At 51.5% G+C, this 21,473-nt stretch overlaps 10 non-coding genes and 1 pseudogene across 10 annotated transcripts; all 11 read right to left on the bottom strand.

Annotated features, from left to right (window-relative positions):
* Nucleotides 1-1,139: 1,139 nt before the first annotated feature.
* Nucleotides 1,140-1,258, bottom strand: LOC126210294 (5S ribosomal RNA). Its single transcript, XR_007540647.1, has one exon. It is a non-coding gene; the product is annotated as a 5S ribosomal RNA (ribosomal RNA).
* Nucleotides 1,259-2,466: 1,208 nt separating this feature from the next.
* Nucleotides 2,467-2,585, bottom strand: LOC126210228 (5S ribosomal RNA). The gene has a single exon (XR_007540630.1). It is a non-coding gene; the product is annotated as a 5S ribosomal RNA (ribosomal RNA).
* A 1,208-nt stretch (nt 2,586-3,793) lies between these two features.
* Nucleotides 3,794-3,912, bottom strand: LOC126210175 (5S ribosomal RNA). The gene has a single exon (XR_007540620.1). It is a non-coding gene; the product is annotated as a 5S ribosomal RNA (ribosomal RNA).
* A 1,208-nt stretch (nt 3,913-5,120) lies between these two features.
* LOC126210110 (5S ribosomal RNA) lies at nt 5,121-5,239 on the bottom strand. Its single transcript, XR_007540608.1, has one exon. It is a non-coding gene; the product is annotated as a 5S ribosomal RNA (ribosomal RNA).
* A 1,208-nt stretch (nt 5,240-6,447) lies between these two features.
* Nucleotides 6,448-6,566, bottom strand: LOC126210052 (5S ribosomal RNA). The gene has a single exon (XR_007540601.1). It is a non-coding gene; the product is annotated as a 5S ribosomal RNA (ribosomal RNA).
* Nucleotides 6,567-7,774: 1,208 nt separating this feature from the next.
* Nucleotides 7,775-7,893, bottom strand: LOC126209972 (5S ribosomal RNA). Its single transcript, XR_007540595.1, has one exon. It is a non-coding gene; the product is annotated as a 5S ribosomal RNA (ribosomal RNA).
* Nucleotides 7,894-15,215: 7,322 nt separating this feature from the next.
* LOC126211433 (5S ribosomal RNA) lies at nt 15,216-15,333 on the bottom strand (annotated as a pseudogene).
* A 1,218-nt stretch (nt 15,334-16,551) lies between these two features.
* LOC126209887 (5S ribosomal RNA) lies at nt 16,552-16,670 on the bottom strand. Its single transcript, XR_007540594.1, has one exon. It is a non-coding gene; the product is annotated as a 5S ribosomal RNA (ribosomal RNA).
* Nucleotides 16,671-17,878: 1,208 nt separating this feature from the next.
* LOC126209806 (5S ribosomal RNA) lies at nt 17,879-17,997 on the bottom strand. Its single transcript, XR_007540593.1, has one exon. It is a non-coding gene; the product is annotated as a 5S ribosomal RNA (ribosomal RNA).
* A 1,208-nt stretch (nt 17,998-19,205) lies between these two features.
* On the bottom strand, nt 19,206-19,324 carry LOC126209716 (5S ribosomal RNA). Its single transcript, XR_007540590.1, has one exon. It is a non-coding gene; the product is annotated as a 5S ribosomal RNA (ribosomal RNA).
* Nucleotides 19,325-20,532: 1,208 nt separating this feature from the next.
* LOC126209595 (5S ribosomal RNA) lies at nt 20,533-20,651 on the bottom strand. The gene has a single exon (XR_007540589.1). It is a non-coding gene; the product is annotated as a 5S ribosomal RNA (ribosomal RNA).
* Nucleotides 20,652-21,473: the final 822 nt, after the last annotated feature.

The following is a 21,473-nucleotide window of genomic DNA, read 5'->3' as shown; positions in this document are numbered from 1 at the left end:
TCCGTGGCACATTTGACGCAAAGCACGTCTTTCCACCTCGAAGGTGGCGCGGAGTGCGCGCTCGCCTCGGCGTCTCGTAGGCGACTGCCGAACGTAGGTGAGGCGCACAACACAGCTGCTCGATGCACCGCCTGTCATTCGTTTGGTGCGTGCGGCCTCCCCCCGACACTGGCTGGCGACGCACCTTGTTCCTGTTATCCGGCGCAGGGCTTGCGCGCGGCCGGGCGCCGGGGGGACTGCGCGGGGTTGTGGCAGTGTCCTGCTGGACCGACGGAAGCTTTCTCACCTGGCTGACACACGCCGCGCTTCCAGATATTTGCGTAATTCGCGCGGTGCATTCGCGCCTGTCCCCCCTACCGTCCCGACTTGTCCCGACTGCCGCTCGCTGCCGCTCGGGTCGCGGTCCATATGACAGCACAAGCGCGAGAAACGTCTGCGGGAGGAGGCGAGGCGAGACGACGAAAGAATAAATTTATATGATTACAAATCGAATTTGGAGCTGCACGCCGCTGCAGAACGATAGGCAGGCGCTAACGTATTTCGGAGCATACCGCCCGATTCGCACTGTTTTGTCGTTTTCAAAGACTTCCCGGCAAACTTGGTTAGCACATTCTCCTTCAAACTGAGTTAATTACTGCCGTTTCGTACCTTACGGCCGTTTAAAATGCTTAAGGAAGTCTCTTTGTGACAACAGAAAGGTGGTATGGAAAGAGGGCTGGCAGGCAGGAGTAGCGACTAAAAAGCGAAAAATGAAGACAGCCAGAGTTCCCAGGCGCTCACCCATCTGAGTAGTAACGTTGTTGCTTGACTTCGGTGATCGGACGAGAACGGCAGATTTTTTTTGTATTTTTTTTTTTTGTTTATTTACTTTGTGGAATTTAGCACTGCTACAAAACAGTAGGCCCTGACGTATTTCAAAAGTCATCTGTCGATTCGTAGTGTGTTGTTATTTCCGAGGCGTTCTAGCACTCTTCCTTCGCGCATTCTTGCTCAAACTGAGTTCATTACTGTAATTTCGTATCTTACGTTTGATACAGTAGTTTAAAATGCTTGTGGAAGCATCTTTGTCAACATCTGAAAGTTAGTATGAAAAAGAGGGCTGGCAGGTGCAGCGACGTAAAAATGAAAAAATGAGATAGAGCCAACAGCACCCGGTGTTCCCAGGCGGTCACCCATCCAAGTACTAACCGGGCCCGATGTTGCTTAACTTCGGTGATCGGACGAGAACCGGTGTATTCAACATGGTATGGCCGTTGGCGTCCTTATAACGTAGCCGCACCACAGAAGAAGCATTCGCCTCTTCTCCCAACACACGCAATCGCCGCTTTCCGTGGCACATTTGACGCAAAGCACGTCTTTCCACCTCGAAGGTGGCGCGGAGTGCGCGCTCGCCTCGGCGTCTCGTAGGCGACTGCCGAACGTAGGTGAGGCGCACAACACAGCTGCTCGATGCACCGCCTGTCATTCGTTTGGTGCGTGCGGCCTCCCCCCGACACTGGCTGGCGACGCACCTTGTTCCTGTTATCCGGCGCAGGGCTTGCGCGCGGCCGGGCGCCGGGGGGACTGCGCGGGGTTGTGGCAGTGTCCTGCTGGACCGACGGAAGCTTTCTCACCTGGCTGACACACGCCGCGCTTCCAGATATTTGCGTAATTCGCGCGGTGCATTCGCGCCTGTCCCCCCTACCGTCCCGACTTGTCCCGACTGCCGCTCGCTGCCGCTCGGGTCGCGGTCCATATGACAGCACAAGCGCGAGAAACGTCTGCGGGAGGAGGCGAGGCGAGACGACGAAAGAATAAATTTATATGATTACAAATCGAATTTGGAGCTGCACGCCGCTGCAGAACGATAGGCAGGCGCTAACGTATTTCGGAGCATACCGCCCGATTCGCACTGTTTTGTCGTTTTCAAAGACTTCCCGGCAAACTTGGTTAGCACATTCTCCTTCAAACTGAGTTAATTACTGCCGTTTCGTACCTTACGGCCGTTTAAAATGCTTAAGGAAGTCTCTTTGTGACAACAGAAAGGTGGTATGGAAAGAGGGCTGGCAGGCAGGAGTAGCGACTAAAAAGCGAAAAATGAAGACAGCCAGAGTTCCCAGGCGCTCACCCATCTGAGTAGTAACGTTGTTGCTTGACTTCGGTGATCGGACGAGAACGGCAGATTTTTTTTGTATTTTTTTTTTTTGTTTATTTACTTTGTGGAATTTAGCACTGCTACAAAACAGTAGGCCCTGACGTATTTCAAAAGTCATCTGTCGATTCGTAGTGTGTTGTTATTTCCGAGGCGTTCTAGCACTCTTCCTTCGCGCATTCTTGCTCAAACTGAGTTCATTACTGTAATTTCGTATCTTACGTTTGATACAGTAGTTTAAAATGCTTGTGGAAGCATCTTTGTCAACATCTGAAAGTTAGTATGAAAAAGAGGGCTGGCAGGTGCAGCGACGTAAAAATGAAAAAATGAGATAGAGCCAACAGCACCCGGTGTTCCCAGGCGGTCACCCATCCAAGTACTAACCGGGCCCGATGTTGCTTAACTTCGGTGATCGGACGAGAACCGGTGTATTCAACATGGTATGGCCGTTGGCGTCCTTATAACGTAGCCGCACCACAGAAGAAGCATTCGCCTCTTCTCCCAACACACGCAATCGCCGCTTTCCGTGGCACATTTGACGCAAAGCACGTCTTTCCACCTCGAAGGTGGCGCGGAGTGCGCGCTCGCCTCGGCGTCTCGTAGGCGACTGCCGAACGTAGGTGAGGCGCACAACACAGCTGCTCGATGCACCGCCTGTCATTCGTTTGGTGCGTGCGGCCTCCCCCCGACACTGGCTGGCGACGCACCTTGTTCCTGTTATCCGGCGCAGGGCTTGCGCGCGGCCGGGCGCCGGGGGGACTGCGCGGGGTTGTGGCAGTGTCCTGCTGGACCGACGGAAGCTTTCTCACCTGGCTGACACACGCCGCGCTTCCAGATATTTGCGTAATTCGCGCGGTGCATTCGCGCCTGTCCCCCCTACCGTCCCGACTTGTCCCGACTGCCGCTCGCTGCCGCTCGGGTCGCGGTCCATATGACAGCACAAGCGCGAGAAACGTCTGCGGGAGGAGGCGAGGCGAGACGACGAAAGAATAAATTTATATGATTACAAATCGAATTTGGAGCTGCACGCCGCTGCAGAACGATAGGCAGGCGCTAACGTATTTCGGAGCATACCGCCCGATTCGCACTGTTTTGTCGTTTTCAAAGACTTCCCGGCAAACTTGGTTAGCACATTCTCCTTCAAACTGAGTTAATTACTGCCGTTTCGTACCTTACGGCCGTTTAAAATGCTTAAGGAAGTCTCTTTGTGACAACAGAAAGGTGGTATGGAAAGAGGGCTGGCAGGCAGGAGTAGCGACTAAAAAGCGAAAAATGAAGACAGCCAGAGTTCCCAGGCGCTCACCCATCTGAGTAGTAACGTTGTTGCTTGACTTCGGTGATCGGACGAGAACGGCAGATTTTTTTTGTATTTTTTTTTTTTGTTTATTTACTTTGTGGAATTTAGCACTGCTACAAAACAGTAGGCCCTGACGTATTTCAAAAGTCATCTGTCGATTCGTAGTGTGTTGTTATTTCCGAGGCGTTCTAGCACTCTTCCTTCGCGCATTCTTGCTCAAACTGAGTTCATTACTGTAATTTCGTATCTTACGTTTGATACAGTAGTTTAAAATGCTTGTGGAAGCATCTTTGTCAACATCTGAAAGTTAGTATGAAAAAGAGGGCTGGCAGGTGCAGCGACGTAAAAATGAAAAAATGAGATAGAGCCAACAGCACCCGGTGTTCCCAGGCGGTCACCCATCCAAGTACTAACCGGGCCCGATGTTGCTTAACTTCGGTGATCGGACGAGAACCGGTGTATTCAACATGGTATGGCCGTTGGCGTCCTTATAACGTAGCCGCACCACAGAAGAAGCATTCGCCTCTTCTCCCAACACACGCAATCGCCGCTTTCCGTGGCACATTTGACGCAAAGCACGTCTTTCCACCTCGAAGGTGGCGCGGAGTGCGCGCTCGCCTCGGCGTCTCGTAGGCGACTGCCGAACGTAGGTGAGGCGCACAACACAGCTGCTCGATGCACCGCCTGTCATTCGTTTGGTGCGTGCGGCCTCCCCCCGACACTGGCTGGCGACGCACCTTGTTCCTGTTATCCGGCGCAGGGCTTGCGCGCGGCCGGGCGCCGGGGGGACTGCGCGGGGTTGTGGCAGTGTCCTGCTGGACCGACGGAAGCTTTCTCACCTGGCTGACACACGCCGCGCTTCCAGATATTTGCGTAATTCGCGCGGTGCATTCGCGCCTGTCCCCCCTACCGTCCCGACTTGTCCCGACTGCCGCTCGCTGCCGCTCGGGTCGCGGTCCATATGACAGCACAAGCGCGAGAAACGTCTGCGGGAGGAGGCGAGGCGAGACGACGAAAGAATAAATTTATATGATTACAAATCGAATTTGGAGCTGCACGCCGCTGCAGAACGATAGGCAGGCGCTAACGTATTTCGGAGCATACCGCCCGATTCGCACTGTTTTGTCGTTTTCAAAGACTTCCCGGCAAACTTGGTTAGCACATTCTCCTTCAAACTGAGTTAATTACTGCCGTTTCGTACCTTACGGCCGTTTAAAATGCTTAAGGAAGTCTCTTTGTGACAACAGAAAGGTGGTATGGAAAGAGGGCTGGCAGGCAGGAGTAGCGACTAAAAAGCGAAAAATGAAGACAGCCAGAGTTCCCAGGCGCTCACCCATCTGAGTAGTAACGTTGTTGCTTGACTTCGGTGATCGGACGAGAACGGCAGATTTTTTTTGTATTTTTTTTTTTTGTTTATTTACTTTGTGGAATTTAGCACTGCTACAAAACAGTAGGCCCTGACGTATTTCAAAAGTCATCTGTCGATTCGTAGTGTGTTGTTATTTCCGAGGCGTTCTAGCACTCTTCCTTCGCGCATTCTTGCTCAAACTGAGTTCATTACTGTAATTTCGTATCTTACGTTTGATACAGTAGTTTAAAATGCTTGTGGAAGCATCTTTGTCAACATCTGAAAGTTAGTATGAAAAAGAGGGCTGGCAGGTGCAGCGACGTAAAAATGAAAAAATGAGATAGAGCCAACAGCACCCGGTGTTCCCAGGCGGTCACCCATCCAAGTACTAACCGGGCCCGATGTTGCTTAACTTCGGTGATCGGACGAGAACCGGTGTATTCAACATGGTATGGCCGTTGGCGTCCTTATAACGTAGCCGCACCACAGAAGAAGCATTCGCCTCTTCTCCCAACACACGCAATCGCCGCTTTCCGTGGCACATTTGACGCAAAGCACGTCTTTCCACCTCGAAGGTGGCGCGGAGTGCGCGCTCGCCTCGGCGTCTCGTAGGCGACTGCCGAACGTAGGTGAGGCGCACAACACAGCTGCTCGATGCACCGCCTGTCATTCGTTTGGTGCGTGCGGCCTCCCCCCGACACTGGCTGGCGACGCACCTTGTTCCTGTTATCCGGCGCAGGGCTTGCGCGCGGCCGGGCGCCGGGGGGACTGCGCGGGGTTGTGGCAGTGTCCTGCTGGACCGACGGAAGCTTTCTCACCTGGCTGACACACGCCGCGCTTCCAGATATTTGCGTAATTCGCGCGGTGCATTCGCGCCTGTCCCCCCTACCGTCCCGACTTGTCCCGACTGCCGCTCGCTGCCGCTCGGGTCGCGGTCCATATGACAGCACAAGCGCGAGAAACGTCTGCGGGAGGAGGCGAGGCGAGACGACGAAAGAATAAATTTATATGATTACAAATCGAATTTGGAGCTGCACGCCGCTGCAGAACGATAGGCAGGCGCTAACGTATTTCGGAGCATACCGCCCGATTCGCACTGTTTTGTCGTTTTCAAAGACTTCCCGGCAAACTTGGTTAGCACATTCTCCTTCAAACTGAGTTAATTACTGCCGTTTCGTACCTTACGGCCGTTTAAAATGCTTAAGGAAGTCTCTTTGTGACAACAGAAAGGTGGTATGGAAAGAGGGCTGGCAGGCAGGAGTAGCGACTAAAAAGCGAAAAATGAAGACAGCCAGAGTTCCCAGGCGCTCACCCATCTGAGTAGTAACGTTGTTGCTTGACTTCGGTGATCGGACGAGAACGGCAGATTTTTTTTGTATTTTTTTTTTTTGTTTATTTACTTTGTGGAATTTAGCACTGCTACAAAACAGTAGGCCCTGACGTATTTCAAAAGTCATCTGTCGATTCGTAGTGTGTTGTTATTTCCGAGGCGTTCTAGCACTCTTCCTTCGCGCATTCTTGCTCAAACTGAGTTCATTACTGTAATTTCGTATCTTACGTTTGATACAGTAGTTTAAAATGCTTGTGGAAGCATCTTTGTCAACATCTGAAAGTTAGTATGAAAAAGAGGGCTGGCAGGTGCAGCGACGTAAAAATGAAAAAATGAGATAGAGCCAACAGCACCCGGTGTTCCCAGGCGGTCACCCATCCAAGTACTAACCGGGCCCGATGTTGCTTAACTTCGGTGATCGGACGAGAACCGGTGTATTCAACATGGTATGGCCGTTGGCGTCCTTATAACGTAGCCGCACCACAGAAGAAGCATTCGCCTCTTCTCCCAACACACGCAATCGCCGCTTTCCGTGGCACATTTGACGCAAAGCACGTCTTTCCACCTCGAAGGTGGCGCGGAGTGCGCGCTCGCCTCGGCGTCTCGTAGGCGACTGCCGAACGTAGGTGAGGCGCACAACACAGCTGCTCGATGCACCGCCTGTCATTCGTTTGGTGCGTGCGGCCTCCCCCCGACACTGGCTGGCGACGCACCTTGTTCCTGTTATCCGGCGCAGGGCTTGCGCGCGGCCGGGCGCCGGGGGGACTGCGCGGGGTTGTGGCAGTGTCCTGCTGGACCGACGGAAGCTTTCTCACCTGGCTGACACACGCCGCGCTTCCAGATATTTGCGTAATTCGCGCGGTGCATTCGCGCCTGTCCCCCCTACCGTCCCGACTTGTCCCGACTGCCGCTCGCTGCCGCTCGGGTCGCGGTCCATATGACAGCACAAGCGCGAGAAACGTCTGCGGGAGGAGGCGAGGCGAGACGACGAAAGAATAAATTTATATGATTACAAATCGAATTTGGAGCTGCACGCCGCTGCAGAACGATAGGCAGGCGCTAACGTATTTCGGAGCATACCGCCCGATTCGCACTGTTTTGTCGTTTTCAAAGACTTCCCGGCAAACTTGGTTAGCACATTCTCCTTCAAACTGAGTTAATTACTGCCGTTTCGTACCTTACGGCCGTTTAAAATGCTTAAGGAAGTCTCTTTGTGACAACAGAAAGGTGGTATGGAAAGAGGGCTGGCAGGCAGGAGTAGCGACTAAAAAGCGAAAAATGAAGACAGCCAGAGTTCCCAGGCGCTCACCCATCTGAGTAGTAACGTTGTTGCTTGACTTCGGTGATCGGACGAGAACGGCAGATTTTTTTTGTATTTTTTTTTTTTGTTTATTTACTTTGTGGAATTTAGCACTGCTACAAAACAGTAGGCCCTGACGTATTTCAAAAGTCATCTGTCGATTCGTAGTGTGTTGTTATTTCCGAGGCGTTCTAGCACTCTTCCTTCGCGCATTCTTGCTCAAACTGAGTTCATTACTGTAATTTCGTATCTTACGTTTGATACAGTAGTTTAAAATGCTTGTGGAAGCATCTTTGTCAACATCTGAAAGTTAGTATGAAAAAGAGGGCTGGCAGGTGCAGCGACGTAAAAATGAAAAAATGAGATAGAGCCAACAGCACCCGGTGTTCCCAGGCGGTCACCCATCCAAGTACTAACCGGGCCCGATGTTGCTTAACTTCGGTGATCGGACGAGAACCGGTGTATTCAACATGGTATGGCCGTTGGCGTCCTTATAACGTAGCCGCACCACAGAAGAAGCATTCGCCTCTTCTCCCAACACACGCAATCGCCGCTTTCCGTGGCACATTTGACGCAAAGCACGTCTTTCCACCTCGAAGGTGGCGCGGAGTGCGCGCTCGCCTCGGCGTCTCGTAGGCGACTGCCGAACGTAGGTGAGGCGCACAACACAGCTGCTCGATGCACCGCCTGTCATTCGTTTGGTGCGTGCGGCCTCCCCCCGACACTGGCTGGCGACGCACCTTGTTCCTGTTATCCGGCGCAGGGCTTGCGCGCGGCCGGGCGCCGGGGGGACTGCGCGGGGTTGTGGCAGTGTCCTGCTGGACCGACGGAAGCTTTCTCACCTGGCTGACACACGCCGCGCTTCCAGATATTTGCGTAATTCGCGCGGTGCATTCGCGCCTGTCCCCCCTACCGTCCCGACTTGTCCCGACTTTGCTCGACTGCCGCTCGCTGCCGCTCGGGTCGCGGTCCATATGACAGCACAAGCGCGAGAAACGTCTGCGGGAGGAGGCGAGGCGAGACGACGAAAGAATAAATTTATATGATTACAAATCGAATTTGGAGCTGCACGCCGCTGCAGAACGATAGGCAGGCGCTAACGTATTTCGGAGCATACCGCCCGATTCGCACTGTTTTGTCGTTTTCAAAGACTTCCCGGCAAACTTGGTTAGCACATTCTCCTTCAAACTGAGTTAATTACTGCCGTTTCGTACCTTACGGCCGTTTAAAATGCTTAAGGAAGTCTCTTTGTGACAACAGAAAGGTGGTATGGAAAGAGGGCTGGCAGGCAGGAGTAGCGACTAAAAAGCGAAAAATGAAGACAGCCAGAGTTCCCAGGCGCTCACCCATCTGAGTAGTAACGTTGTTGCTTGACTTCGGTGATCGGACGAGAACGGCAGATTTTTTTTGTATTTTTTTTTTTTGTTTATTTACTTTGTGGAATTTAGCACTGCTACAAAACAGTAGGCCCTGACGTATTTCAAAAGTCATCTGTCGATTCGTAGTGTGTTGTTATTTCCGAGGCGTTCTAGCACTCTTCCTTCGCGCATTCTTGCTCAAACTGAGTTCATTACTGTAATTTCGTATCTTACGTTTGATACAGTAGTTTAAAATGCTTGTGGAAGCATCTTTGTCAACATCTGAAAGTTAGTATGAAAAAGAGGGCTGGCAGGTGCAGCGACGTAAAAATGAAAAAATGAGATAGAGCCAACAGCACCTTTTTTTTTTTTTTTTTTTCTTTTTTTTTTTTTATTTTTTTTTTTTTTTTTTTTTAAGGTAGTATGAAAAGAGGGCTGGCAGGGGTAGCGATGCAAAAAGGAGAAAATGAAAGGGAGCCAACAGCACCTTTTTTTTTTTCTTTTTTTATTTTATTTATTTATTTTTTTTATTTTTTTTTTTTTTTTCGGGCCTCCCATCTCCCCTTATAGCCCGGCCGTATCGCTCTCCACAAAACGCCTTCTATTGGCGAGCTTCATGAGCTATAAAGGTGCTGTTGGCTCCATGTCCCATGACGAACGGATGAAAAAGAAATAGTATCCTCTGTAGGTAGCTGTGAAATTATCGACGTCCGTCGGGAGAAAGCGGCAGAAGCCAAAAAAAATCCATAAACCATGAAATCTTCTAAATGGAAACAATAAAGCCACCAGAAAAAGCAAGGCGCCAGTATAGAAAATATAAAATAGAAAAATATAAAAATAGAAAAATAGAAAAATATAGAAATTAAGCCATTTCCTCAGGTGCTCTATTACTGGAAAAGTCCCACATCAGTAAAGCTGAGGAGGAAAGTCCATCAAGTGGATAAATAAAGCTAAAAAGGAGAAAATTAAAGGCACTGCGTGGTAATACTAAAAGGAGACTCAAAACATCACTGCCGCCACATGGGAGACCTACATGAGGAAGTCAGTGCTGCTGAAAGAAAAAGTGCCGCGATCCACAGCATAAAAATAATCAAAAACAAGGAGAAACTAACTATACCAGTAAAGAAAATGACACAAAAAGAAGAAAGTATAGTTCCTCTGATTACATGTATTTCTATAATGGGTCGTTCCAGGAAAACACAGCTCGAGCGGTCACAGTAGAAAAAGTAGACCAAAAACATGTTACGTAGCCATCGACATCCGGATAAAAGCATGAGCAAGGGCAACCTTCAAAAAATTCGCGAAAGTAGCATGATAGCCAGGCATTGCTTCAGCTTGTTCATGCTGAGTCCACAAGTAAGTAAGAAAGTCCAAATCGGTTGTCAATTTCAGGAAAAATAATGCAAAAACGGTATGACCCAAGAGCCACACCGTGGCATTCTTCTTAGTATTCGGGTAGGCGGCGCACTGTGGGATTAAAGCGTCGGTCGGCAAGACAGAACGCGTATCCACCCGATTGATAAGGCGAATCATATCGCTGGCGGTATTCCAAACACTGGAATAATGGCCGCACACAAAACGGTGTTCAAGTGTATCGTCCACAGCACACAAGTCACAAGCTCCAGACGAGATGAGATTAATGGAGTGGAGCTTCTCATTCGTAGGGAAGGTACGATGCACGACCTTGTACCACACGGCGTGTACAGAGGGAGGAAGAACATTGCTGGCAAGATTTCTCCATACCGTGGCCCAGTTATACCACGGTAGCCGATACTCCCACTTACAACGCACAGGAGACCCACGGAAAGCAGAAACGACGTCGCAGACTCGAAGGCTGGGAACGTCACAGAGCTCCAGGTAGCTGTTGTCCATATAGTAGCGACGCACATAATTAAGATAAAAGGGAATGTGCGAAACATTCACCGGCGCCGCTGCAGACGTAGGACGATACATATTAAAGACCGCCGCAGTAGTACCATTCGGGGCCCTCTCCATAACAACAGTGGTCCGTTTCCAAAGGAGAGCAGAACACTTCGCGCGAAGATCTACCAGGCCCAAACCACCATCTGTTGGGGTTAGAGTACAGGTGTCATACGAGACTTTAAAAATGTCACCTCGCCATAAAAACCAATACACCGCCTGCTTGAGGGCACGTTCCAATTGCCGAGGCAGTGGAAGGACCTGCGCGAGATACCACACCCTTGCCAGAATGGTAGTATTGATGAAGGCGACCTTGTCACGAAGCGCCAACGTGCGAGCCGCATAGATCTTGGAAACGGCACGCACCTTGTGCAGCGTGGACCGCCAATTAAGCGCTTCCATCCGTTGCGGGTGAGAAGAAAAAAGCACGCCCAGGACTTGTTGCTGTTCACGGACACAGAACCAGTTCCGCCGTAAGGACCGTGCGCGGGGTGTAAGAGGCAAACAAACAGTCTTAGCAGGGTTAACAATGGCACCCGTGGCTTTTTCAAAACGTTGCAGCGCGCCATATAAAGTGTCAACGTCTTCAGAACGGCTAAGAAAAACACCAAGGTCGTCGGCGTATGCTTTGCAAATGAGGCGGGTCGTCCCTATCTGAATGCCGCGGCATTCCCGGCCAATAATTCGCAGCAACGGATCTAAAGCTACAGAAAAAAGAGCCATCGAAAGGGGACACCCCTGCCGCACCGAGCGCCCAACACGGAAAGCCGACGTCAAGCGGCCATTGACACTAACACGGGACGTCGCATTCTGTAAAAGATGCTTTACCACAGTCGTAAACTTAAGACCGAAGCCCATCCGCACAAGAACCTGGCGGAGGTAGACATGGCTAATGCGGTCGAAAGCATTTTTGAAATCAATTAATAAGATGGCAGCTATCGGCAGTCGCGCACTTTTAACAAAGCCGATACAGTCGCGATAGGCGAGGACGGCGTCAAAAATGTTTCGTCCCTGCACCGCACATGATTGACCGTCACTGAGGACCGACGGTAAAACAACCTTAAGGCGTTGAGCCACACAGCGTGTCACAATCTTAAAGTCCGCGTTAAGTAAAGTTATTGGCCGAACAGCGTCAATACAGGGCGTCGCAGACGATTTAGGTACTAAGGTCACTACCCCCTCCTCAAAAGCAGCAGGGATAACAGCACCATCCCGTATTTCATTTAAAAGAGCCACAAAAACATCACGAAAAAGACCATAAAATTTCAAATAAAATTCAGCAGGAATGCCGTCGGGACCAGGCGATTTACACTTAGGGCTTCGTCGGATAGCGTCGTACAGGTCGTCATGTACATAAGCAGCATTTAAATGCGTCCTATCCGTACGGGTTAAAACATGAGGGATGACTTGTAAAAAATCCCGCAACGCATCACAATCAACATCCAGCGCACGAAAAAGGGAACTAAAATGAGTAAAAATATCCCGCTCAATGTCGGACTGGACAGTAGTCCGTCCACCGTCGGACTTTTTCCAGGTACTGATGTGCAGACGGGCGCGCCGCCTTCGTTCCCTGGTCAGATGATAAAGCGACAAAGGTTCGCCATCCACAACCCCCGCAGGCTGGCTGCGGACGACGGCACCGTCACTAACAGCACGCAAATCGGCGAGAAGCTTACGCTGGAATTGTTTAAAAGCGGGCAGCAAGGCAGGCTGTGACGTCACGCGCAGCGCGAGGTCTTGTAAACATGCCTGATGGAAGCGGGCCGTAGCGCGACGCCAACGAGCCGCCTCGCGGCTAAAATCCATCAAAAACCGCCTAATCACCGGCTTGGCCTCCCCGACCCACCACTCCAGCACACTACAGTCACCTCGCCGAGTCCCGATTAATTTGTGCCACAGATTGGTAAAACATGTCACAAAATGGGCGTCGTTCAATAAAGCACAATTAAATTTCCACAGATTCCTTCGTCTGGGAACACAAACCCGAGGCAATAAAAGCTGACAAAGGTAACCGGAATGATCAGAAAATACCACGGGAAACATTTCCGTGCGGCAAATACGGGCAGAAAGCGGGGCAGAAACGTAAATTCTGTCCAGGCGGCTGTGCCCCGTGGGATAAAAATGTGTAAAGTGCGTAACGTCAGGGTTGAAAACACGCCACGTATCAACGAGCTGAAAACTGCGAATCAAGTCGCCGAGCTCGCGACAAATGTTAGGACGAGGCACCTGATCGACAACATCTAATACGCAATTAAAATCGCCGCCTACAACTAAAGCATCCACATTGCGATGTAGCAGCGCACACAATTCCTGCCCATAAAAAGCAGCCCTCGCCGGCTTATCGTTCCCAGACGGAGCATAAACGTTAACAAATACAACGCCCAGTATAGTGCAGCTAACAGCACGACCATTAGGTAAAATGTCAACATTGGAAATAGCAAGGTCAGAACGTACTAAAATGGCAGTTCCTGTACTGTGATCAGGTAAAACATTGTCAATAACAATAAAGTCACTAAAATCGTGTAAAAAGACAAGTGCATCACGCGTCACCTCTTGTAAAAAGACAACATGGCAGTGGTGATCGCGTAAAAAGTCCTTAAAAGCCAGTATCTTGCAGTGGTGACTCAACTTGTTTAGATTAAAAGTGACAATATTCCACTGGCTAAAATCGTAAGTCATAGACGCACACAATTAAGAGACACACACAAAAGTAAAAACACACATAAAACACGGAATGGGCATATGCACAAAAGAGGAGGGGGCACAGGACACACACTACGTCTCCTCACCCTCCACAACATCCTTCGCCCACTCCGAAGGTTCGAAGGGGGAGAGGGGTGGCAGGGTGGCAGTAGCTGTCACGTCAGAGGCGCCCGACACAGAATCCCTGACGGGCATCTCTACGTCGGAGGAAGGCACCGACACGCGGTCGTGGATAGACGGACCAGCGCGACGTCGGTGTACATCCTCAGCCTTACGTTTCGTCGACATAGGTGCCGCAGTCACAGCCGAGACTGTGTCTGGCGCTAAAACAGGCACGTCTATAGAGGCGGGTTGACTCAACACAGTCCGCAGATGGCGAACGGCAACGTCACGTTGCTGCGCTGCAACACTCACATCAGCTGATTGCGCGTGGCGAGAGGAGGCACGCGGCGGCTGTTGTTGTTGTTGTTTGCGCGGCGGCTGACGCCCGGAGCCGGAAGCCTGAGGCGGCCGTAGCTCCACGTCTAGGTCGCGCCGCGCGGCACGGCGTTGCGACGCCCAAGAAGAGGCGGGGGAGCGCCCTACCGGGGACGGACTACGGTCACCTCGCGTTAAACCCCTGTCGTAAGAAGGGGAGCTACTTGCACTGCGGAAGCGTTGCCTACTGGAACTCCGAGAACGAGCTTCATTCCGTTGCGGTTTCGGTTCCACAAAAACATCGCGTGATTCCGCAACAGGAATAGGCTCAGGAACATCAGAGGGTACAACGACGGGTGCAGGCACAGAAAGAGAGGGTGCCGACTGCGACACAATAGGTGCAACAGAGTCCGAAATAGGGCGCGAAACAACATCGGTTACCGATTGCGGCACGGAGTCAGAGACAGTCTCCGACACAACAGCACCCACAACAGGTGGAATAACAGCAGGCACGTTTTCCGAAACCGCGGACAAAGATTCCTGGCCGGTAGTCGCAAGAACAGAGACAGTAGCATCAGCAGACATATCCATCGCTTCCGCGGCGGCAGCAAGATTAACATCTGCCGCACGCCGCGCGAGTGCGGGGGGGGCGGAACCCAAGACCGTAGCCGCGACGGAAGCAAAACTAGCTCCTTGCAAATTGGCCTCAAGTGGTAGCTGAACAGGCCGTTTTCGCTTCGGACAATCCTGCCGATAATGTCCTACACCATTACAAAAGGAGCAAGTCTGTGGCTGGCCACTGTACGTGACAAACGCACGGTGACCGTTTACCAAAATAAAAGACGGAATATGCTGCCTAACCACCATCTTAACACTGCGCACACCGTTCTCGACTTGAAATATATACGCAGACGACCATTTCTCTTTCACAACAGATAAAACAGTGCCATATGGCCGCAAGTGACGAGAAATAGTGTCGTTGCGAATTTCAAACGGAAGGTTAAATATCCGTATTTGCCGAAGACCAAAACCAGCATGAGACACAGTGACATTACTAATATTTCCGTTAAGGTGTCGAAATCTGCGAACACCGTCATTAACAGAAACAACAGCATCACACAGATCGGAAGATTTCAGTTTTAAGAACACAGAATTTAAAAACGTATCGAACTGAATACCGAGTACATCATTAGTAGACAACAACAAATCCTCAATTATCCAACGATGGATCTCAAAAGCCGAAGGTTTCTCTACAGAACGATCAAACTCGCACTGAACATTGTTCTGTCGCTCTTCACTATCATCGTAAAGTATATCCATTACCTACAGTCAGTAGAAGTATAGCCACGTGGCAAAGTAAGCAGACGAACGCCGAGGCGCCGCCGGCCAAGTCGCACAAGGAAACACTGCACGCGAGGCACCGAGGTGTTGCCAGGCGGGCAGCCAGCCAAGTACTAACCGGGCCCGATGTTGCTTAACTTCGGTGATCGGACGAGAACCGGTGTATTCAACATGGTATGGCCGTTGGCGTCCTTATAACGTAGCCGCACCACAGAAGAAGCATTCGCCTCTTCTCCCAACACACGCAATCGCCGCTTTCCGTGGCACATTTGACGCAAAGCACGTCTTTCCACCTCGAAGGTGGCGCGGAGTGCGCGCTCGCCTCGGCGTCTCGTAGGCGACTGCCGAACGTAGGTGAGGCGCACAACACAGCTGCTCGATGCACCGCCTGTCATTCGTTTGGTGCGTGCGGCCTCCCCCCGACACTGGCTGGCGACGCACCTTGTTCCTGTTATCCGGCGCAGGGCTTGCGCGCGGCCGGGCGCCGGGGGGACTGCGCGGGGTTGTGGCAGTGTCCTGCTGGACCGACGGAAGCTTTCTCACCTGGCTGACACACGCCGCGCTTCCAGATATTTGCGTAATTCGCGCGGTGCATTCGCGCCTGTCCCCCCTACCGTCCCGACTTGTCCCGACTTTGCTCGACTGCCGCTCGCTGCCGCTCGGGTCGCGGTCCATATGACAGCACAAGCGCGAGAAACGTCTGCGGGAGGAGGCGAGGCGAGACGACGAAAGAATAAATTTATATGATTACAAATCGAATTTGGAGCTGCACGCCGCTGCAGAACGATAGGCAGGCGCTAACGTATTTCGGAGCATACCGCCCGATTCGCACTGTTTTGTCGTTTTCAAAGACTTCCCGGCAAACTTGGTTAGCACATTCTCCTTCAAACTGAGTTAATTACTGCCGTTTCGTACCTTACGGCCGTTTAAAATGCTTAAGGAAGTCTCTTTGTGACAACAGAAAGGTGGTATGGAAAGAGGGCTGGCAGGCAGGAGTAGCGACTAAAAAGCGAAAAATGAAGACAGCCAGAGTTCCCAGGCGCTCACCCATCTGAGTAGTAACGTTGTTGCTTGACTTCGGTGATCGGACGAGAACGGCAGATTTTTTTTGTATTTTTTTTTTTTGTTTATTTACTTTGTGGAATTTAGCACTGCTACAAAACAGTAGGCCCTGACGTATTTCAAAAGTCATCTGTCGATTCGTAGTGTGTTGTTATTTCCGAGGCGTTCTAGCACTCTTCCTTCGCGCATTCTTGCTCAAACTGAGTTCATTACTGTAATTTCGTATCTTACGTTTGATACAGTAGTTTAAAATGCTTGTGGAAGCATCTTTGTCAACATCTGAAAGTTAGTATGAAAAAGAGGGCTGGCAGGTGCAGCGACGTAAAAATGAAAAAATGAGATAGAGCCAACAGCACCCGGTGTTCCCAGGCGGTCACCCATCCAAGTACTAACCGGGCCCGATGTTGCTTAACTTCGGTGATCGGACGAGAACCGGTGTATTCAACATGGTATGGCCGTTGGCGTCCTTATAACGTAGCCGCACCACAGAAGAAGCATTCGCCTCTTCTCCCAACACACGCAATCGCCGCTTTCCGTGGCACATTTGACGCAAAGCACGTCTTTCCACCTCGAAGGTGGCGCGGAGTGCGCGCTCGCCTCGGCGTCTCGTAGGCGACTGCCGAACGTAGGTGAGGCGCACAACACAGCTGCTCGATGCACCGCCTGTCATTCGTTTGGTGCGTGCGGCCTCCCCCCGACACTGGCTGGCGACGCACCTTGTTCCTGTTATCCGGCGCAGGGCTTGCGCGCGGCCGGGCGCCGGGGGGACTGCGCGGGGTTGTGGCAGTGTCCTGCTGGACCGACGGAAGCTTTCTCACCTGGCTGACACACGCCGCGCTTCCAGATATTTGCGTAATTCGCGCGGTGCATTCGCGCCTGTCCCCCCTACCGTCCCGACTTGTCCCGACTGCCGCTCGCTGCCGCTCGGGTCGCGGTCCATATGACAGCACAAGCGCGAGAAACGTCTGCGGGAGGAGGCGAGGCGAGACGACGAAAGAATAAATTTATATGATTACAAATCGAATTTGGAGCTGCACGCCGCTGCAGAACGATAGGCAGGCGCTAACGTATTTCGGAGCATACCGCCCGATTCGCACTGTTTTGTCGTTTTCAAAGACTTCCCGGCAAACTTGGTTAGCACATTCTCCTTCAAACTGAGTTAATTACTGCCGTTTCGTACCTTACGGCCGTTTAAAATGCTTAAGGAAGTCTCTTTGTGACAACAGAAAGGTGGTATGGAAAGAGGGCTGGCAGGCAGGAGTAGCGACTAAAAAGCGAAAAATGAAGACAGCCAGAGTTCCCAGGCGCTCACCCATCTGAGTAGTAACGTTGTTGCTTGACTTCGGTGATCGGACGAGAACGGCAGATTTTTTTTGTATTTTTTTTTTTTGTTTATTTACTTTGTGGAATTTAGCACTGCTACAAAACAGTAGGCCCTGACGTATTTCAAAAGTCATCTGTCGATTCGTAGTGTGTTGTTATTTCCGAGGCGTTCTAGCACTCTTCCTTCGCGCATTCTTGCTCAAACTGAGTTCATTACTGTAATTTCGTATCTTACGTTTGATACAGTAGTTTAAAATGCTTGTGGAAGCATCTTTGTCAACATCTGAAAGTTAGTATGAAAAAGAGGGCTGGCAGGTGCAGCGACGTAAAAATGAAAAAATGAGATAGAGCCAACAGCACCCGGTGTTCCCAGGCGGTCACCCATCCAAGTACTAACCGGGCCCGATGTTGCTTAACTTCGGTGATCGGACGAGAACCGGTGTATTCAACATGGTATGGCCGTTGGCGTCCTTATAACGTAGCCGCACCACAGAAGAAGCATTCGCCTCTTCTCCCAACACACGCAATCGCCGCTTTCCGTGGCACATTTGACGCAAAGCACGTCTTTCCACCTCGAAGGTGGCGCGGAGTGCGCGCTCGCCTCGGCGTCTCGTAGGCGACTGCCGAACGTAGGTGAGGCGCACAACACAGCTGCTCGATGCACCGCCTGTCATTCGTTTGGTGCGTGCGGCCTCCCCCCGACACTGGCTGGCGACGCACCTTGTTCCTGTTATCCGGCGCAGGGCTTGCGCGCGGCCGGGCGCCGGGGGGACTGCGCGGGGTTGTGGCAGTGTCCTGCTGGACCGACGGAAGCTTTCTCACCTGGCTGACACACGCCGCGCTTCCAGATATTTGCGTAATTCGCGCGGTGCATTCGCGCCTGTCCCCCCTACCGTCCCGACTTGTCCCGACTGCCGCTCGCTGCCGCTCGGGTCGCGGTCCATATGACAGCACAAGCGCGAGAAACGTCTGCGGGAGGAGGCGAGGCGAGACGACGAAAGAATAAATTTATATGATTACAAATCGAATTTGGAGCTGCACGCCGCTGCAGAACGATAGGCAGGCGCTAACGTATTTCGGAGCATACCGCCCGATTCGCACTGTTTTGTCGTTTTCAAAGACTTCCCGGCAAACTTGGTTAGCACATTCTCCTTCAAACTGAGTTAATTACTGCCGTTTCGTACCTTACGGCCGTTTAAAATGCTTAAGGAAGTCTCTTTGTGACAACAGAAAGGTGGTATGGAAAGAGGGCTGGCAGGCAGGAGTAGCGACTAAAAAGCGAAAAATGAAGACAGCCAGAGTTCCCAGGCGCTCACCCATCTGAGTAGTAACGTTGTTGCTTGACTTCGGTGATCGGACGAGAACGGCAGATTTTTTTTGTATTTTTTTTTTTTGTTTATTTACTTTGTGGAATTTAGCACTGCTACAAAACAGTAGGCCCTGACGTATTTCAAAAGTCATCTGTCGATTCGTAGTGTGTTGTTATTTCCGAGGCGTTCTAGCACTCTTCCTTCGCGCATTCTTGCTCAAACTGAGTTCATTACTGTAATTTCGTATCTTACGTTTGATACAGTAGTTTAAAATGCTTGTGGAAGCATCTTTGTCAACATCTGAAAGTTAGTATGAAAAAGAGGGCTGGCAGGTGCAGCGACGTAAAAATGAAAAAATGAGATAGAGCCAACAGCACCCGGTGTTCCCAGGCGGTCACCCATCCAAGTACTAACCGGGCCCGATGTTGCTTAACTTCGGTGATCGGACGAGAACCGGTGTATTCAACATGGTATGGCCGTTGGCGTCCTTATAACGTAGCCGCACCACAGAAGAAGCATTCGCCTCTTCTCCCAACACACGCAATCGCCGCTTTCCGTGGCACATTTGACGCAAAGCACGTCTTTCCACCTCGAAGGTGGCGCGGAGTGCGCGCTCGCCTCGGCGTCTCGTAGGCGACTGCCGAACGTAGGTGAGGCGCACAACACAGCTGCTCGATGCACCGCCTGTCATTCGTTTGGTGCGTGCGGCCTCCCCCCGACACTGGCTGGCGACGCACCTTGTTCCTGTTATCCGGCGCAGGGCTTGCGCGCGGCCGGGCGCCGGGGGGACTGCGCGGGGTTGTGGCAGTGTCCTGCTGGACCGACGGAAGCTTTCTCACCTGGCTGACACACGCCGCGCTTCCAGATATTTGCGTAATTCGCGCGGTGCATTCGCGCCTGTCCCCCCTACCGTCCCGACTTGTCCCGACTGCCGCTCGCTGCCGCTCGGGTCGCGGTCCATATGACAGCACAAGCGCGAGAAACGTCTGCGGGAGGAGGCGAGGCGAGACGACGAAAGAATAAATTTATATGATTACAAATCGAATTTGGAGCTGCACGCCGCTGCAGAACGATAGGCAGGCGCTAACGTATTTCGGAGCATACCGCCCGATTCGCACTGTTTTGTCGTTTTCAAAGACTTCCCGGCAAACTTGGTTAGCACATTCTCCTTCAAACTGAGTTAATTACTGCCGTTTCGTACCTTACGGCCGTTTAAAATGCTTAAGGAAGTCTCTTTGTGACAACAGAAAGGTGGTATGGAAAGAGGGCTGGCAGGCAGGAGTAGCGACTAAAAAGCGAAAAATGAAGACAGCCAGAGTTCCCAGGCGCTCACCCATCTGAGTAGTAACGTTGTTGCTTGACTTCGGTGATCGGACGAGAACGGCAGATTTTTTTTGTATTTTTTTTTTTTGTTTATTTACTTTGTGGAATTTAGCACTGCTACAAAACAGTAGGCCCTGACGTATTTCAAAAGTCATCTGTCGATTCGTAGTGTGTTGTTATTTCCGAGGCGTTCTAGCACTCTTCCTTCGCGCATTCTTGCTCAAACTGAGTTCATTACTGTAATTTCGTATCTTACGTTTGATACAGTAGTTTAAAATGCTTGTGGAAGCATCTTTGTCAACATCTGAAAGTTAGTATGAAAAAGAGGGCTGGCAGGTGCAGCGACGTAAAAATGAAAAAATGAGATAGAGCCAACAGCACCCGGTGTTCCCAGGCGGTCACCCATCCAAGTACTAACCGGGCCCGATGTTGCTTAACTTCGGTGATCGGACGAGAACCGGTGTATTCAACATGGTATGGCCGTTGGCGTCCTTATAACGTAGCCGCACCACAGAAGAAGCATTCGCCTCTTCTCCCAACACACGCAATCGCCGCTTTCCGTGGCACATTTGACGCAAAGCACGTCTTTCCACCTCGAAGGTGGCGCGGAGTGCGCGCTCGCCTCGGCGTCTCGTAGGCGACTGCCGAACGTAGGTGAGGCGCACAACACAGCTGCTCGATGCACCGCCTGTCATTCGTTTGGTGCGTGCGGCCTCCCCCCGACACTGGCTGGCGACGCACCTTGTTCCTGTTATCCGGCGCAGGGCTTGCGCGCGGCCGGGCGCCGGGGGGACTGCGCGGGGTTGTGGCAGTGTCCTGCTGGACCGACGGAAGCTTTCTCACCTGGCTGACACACGCCGCGCTTCCAGATATTTGCGTAATTCGCGCGGTGCATTCGCGCCTGTCCCCCCTACCGTCCCGACTTGTCCCGACTGCCGCTCGCTGCCGCTCGGGTCGCGGTCCATATGACAGCACAAGCGCGAGAAACGTCTGCGGGAGGAGGCGAGGCGAGACGACGAAAGAATAAATTTATATGATTACAAATCGAATTTGGAGCTGCACGCCGCTGCAGAACGATAGGCAGGCGCTAACGTATTTCGGAGCATACCGCCCGATTCGCACTGTTTTGTCGTTTTCAAAGACTTCCCGGCAAACTTGGTTAGCACATTCTCCTTCAAACTGAGTTAATTACTGCCGTTTCGTACCTTACGGCCGTTTAAAATGCTTAAGGAAGTCTCTTTGTGACAACAGAAAGGTGGTATGGAAAGAGGGCTGGCAGGCAGGAGTAGCGACTAAAAAGCGAAAAATGA

The sequence above is a fragment of the Schistocerca nitens genome, chromosome 1, assembly GCF_023898315.1.
Source record: "Schistocerca nitens isolate TAMUIC-IGC-003100 chromosome 1, iqSchNite1.1, whole genome shotgun sequence".
Lineage (NCBI taxonomy): Eukaryota > Metazoa > Arthropoda > Insecta > Orthoptera > Acrididae > Schistocerca > Schistocerca nitens.
This window is presented reverse-complemented; position numbering and strand designations above follow the sequence as displayed.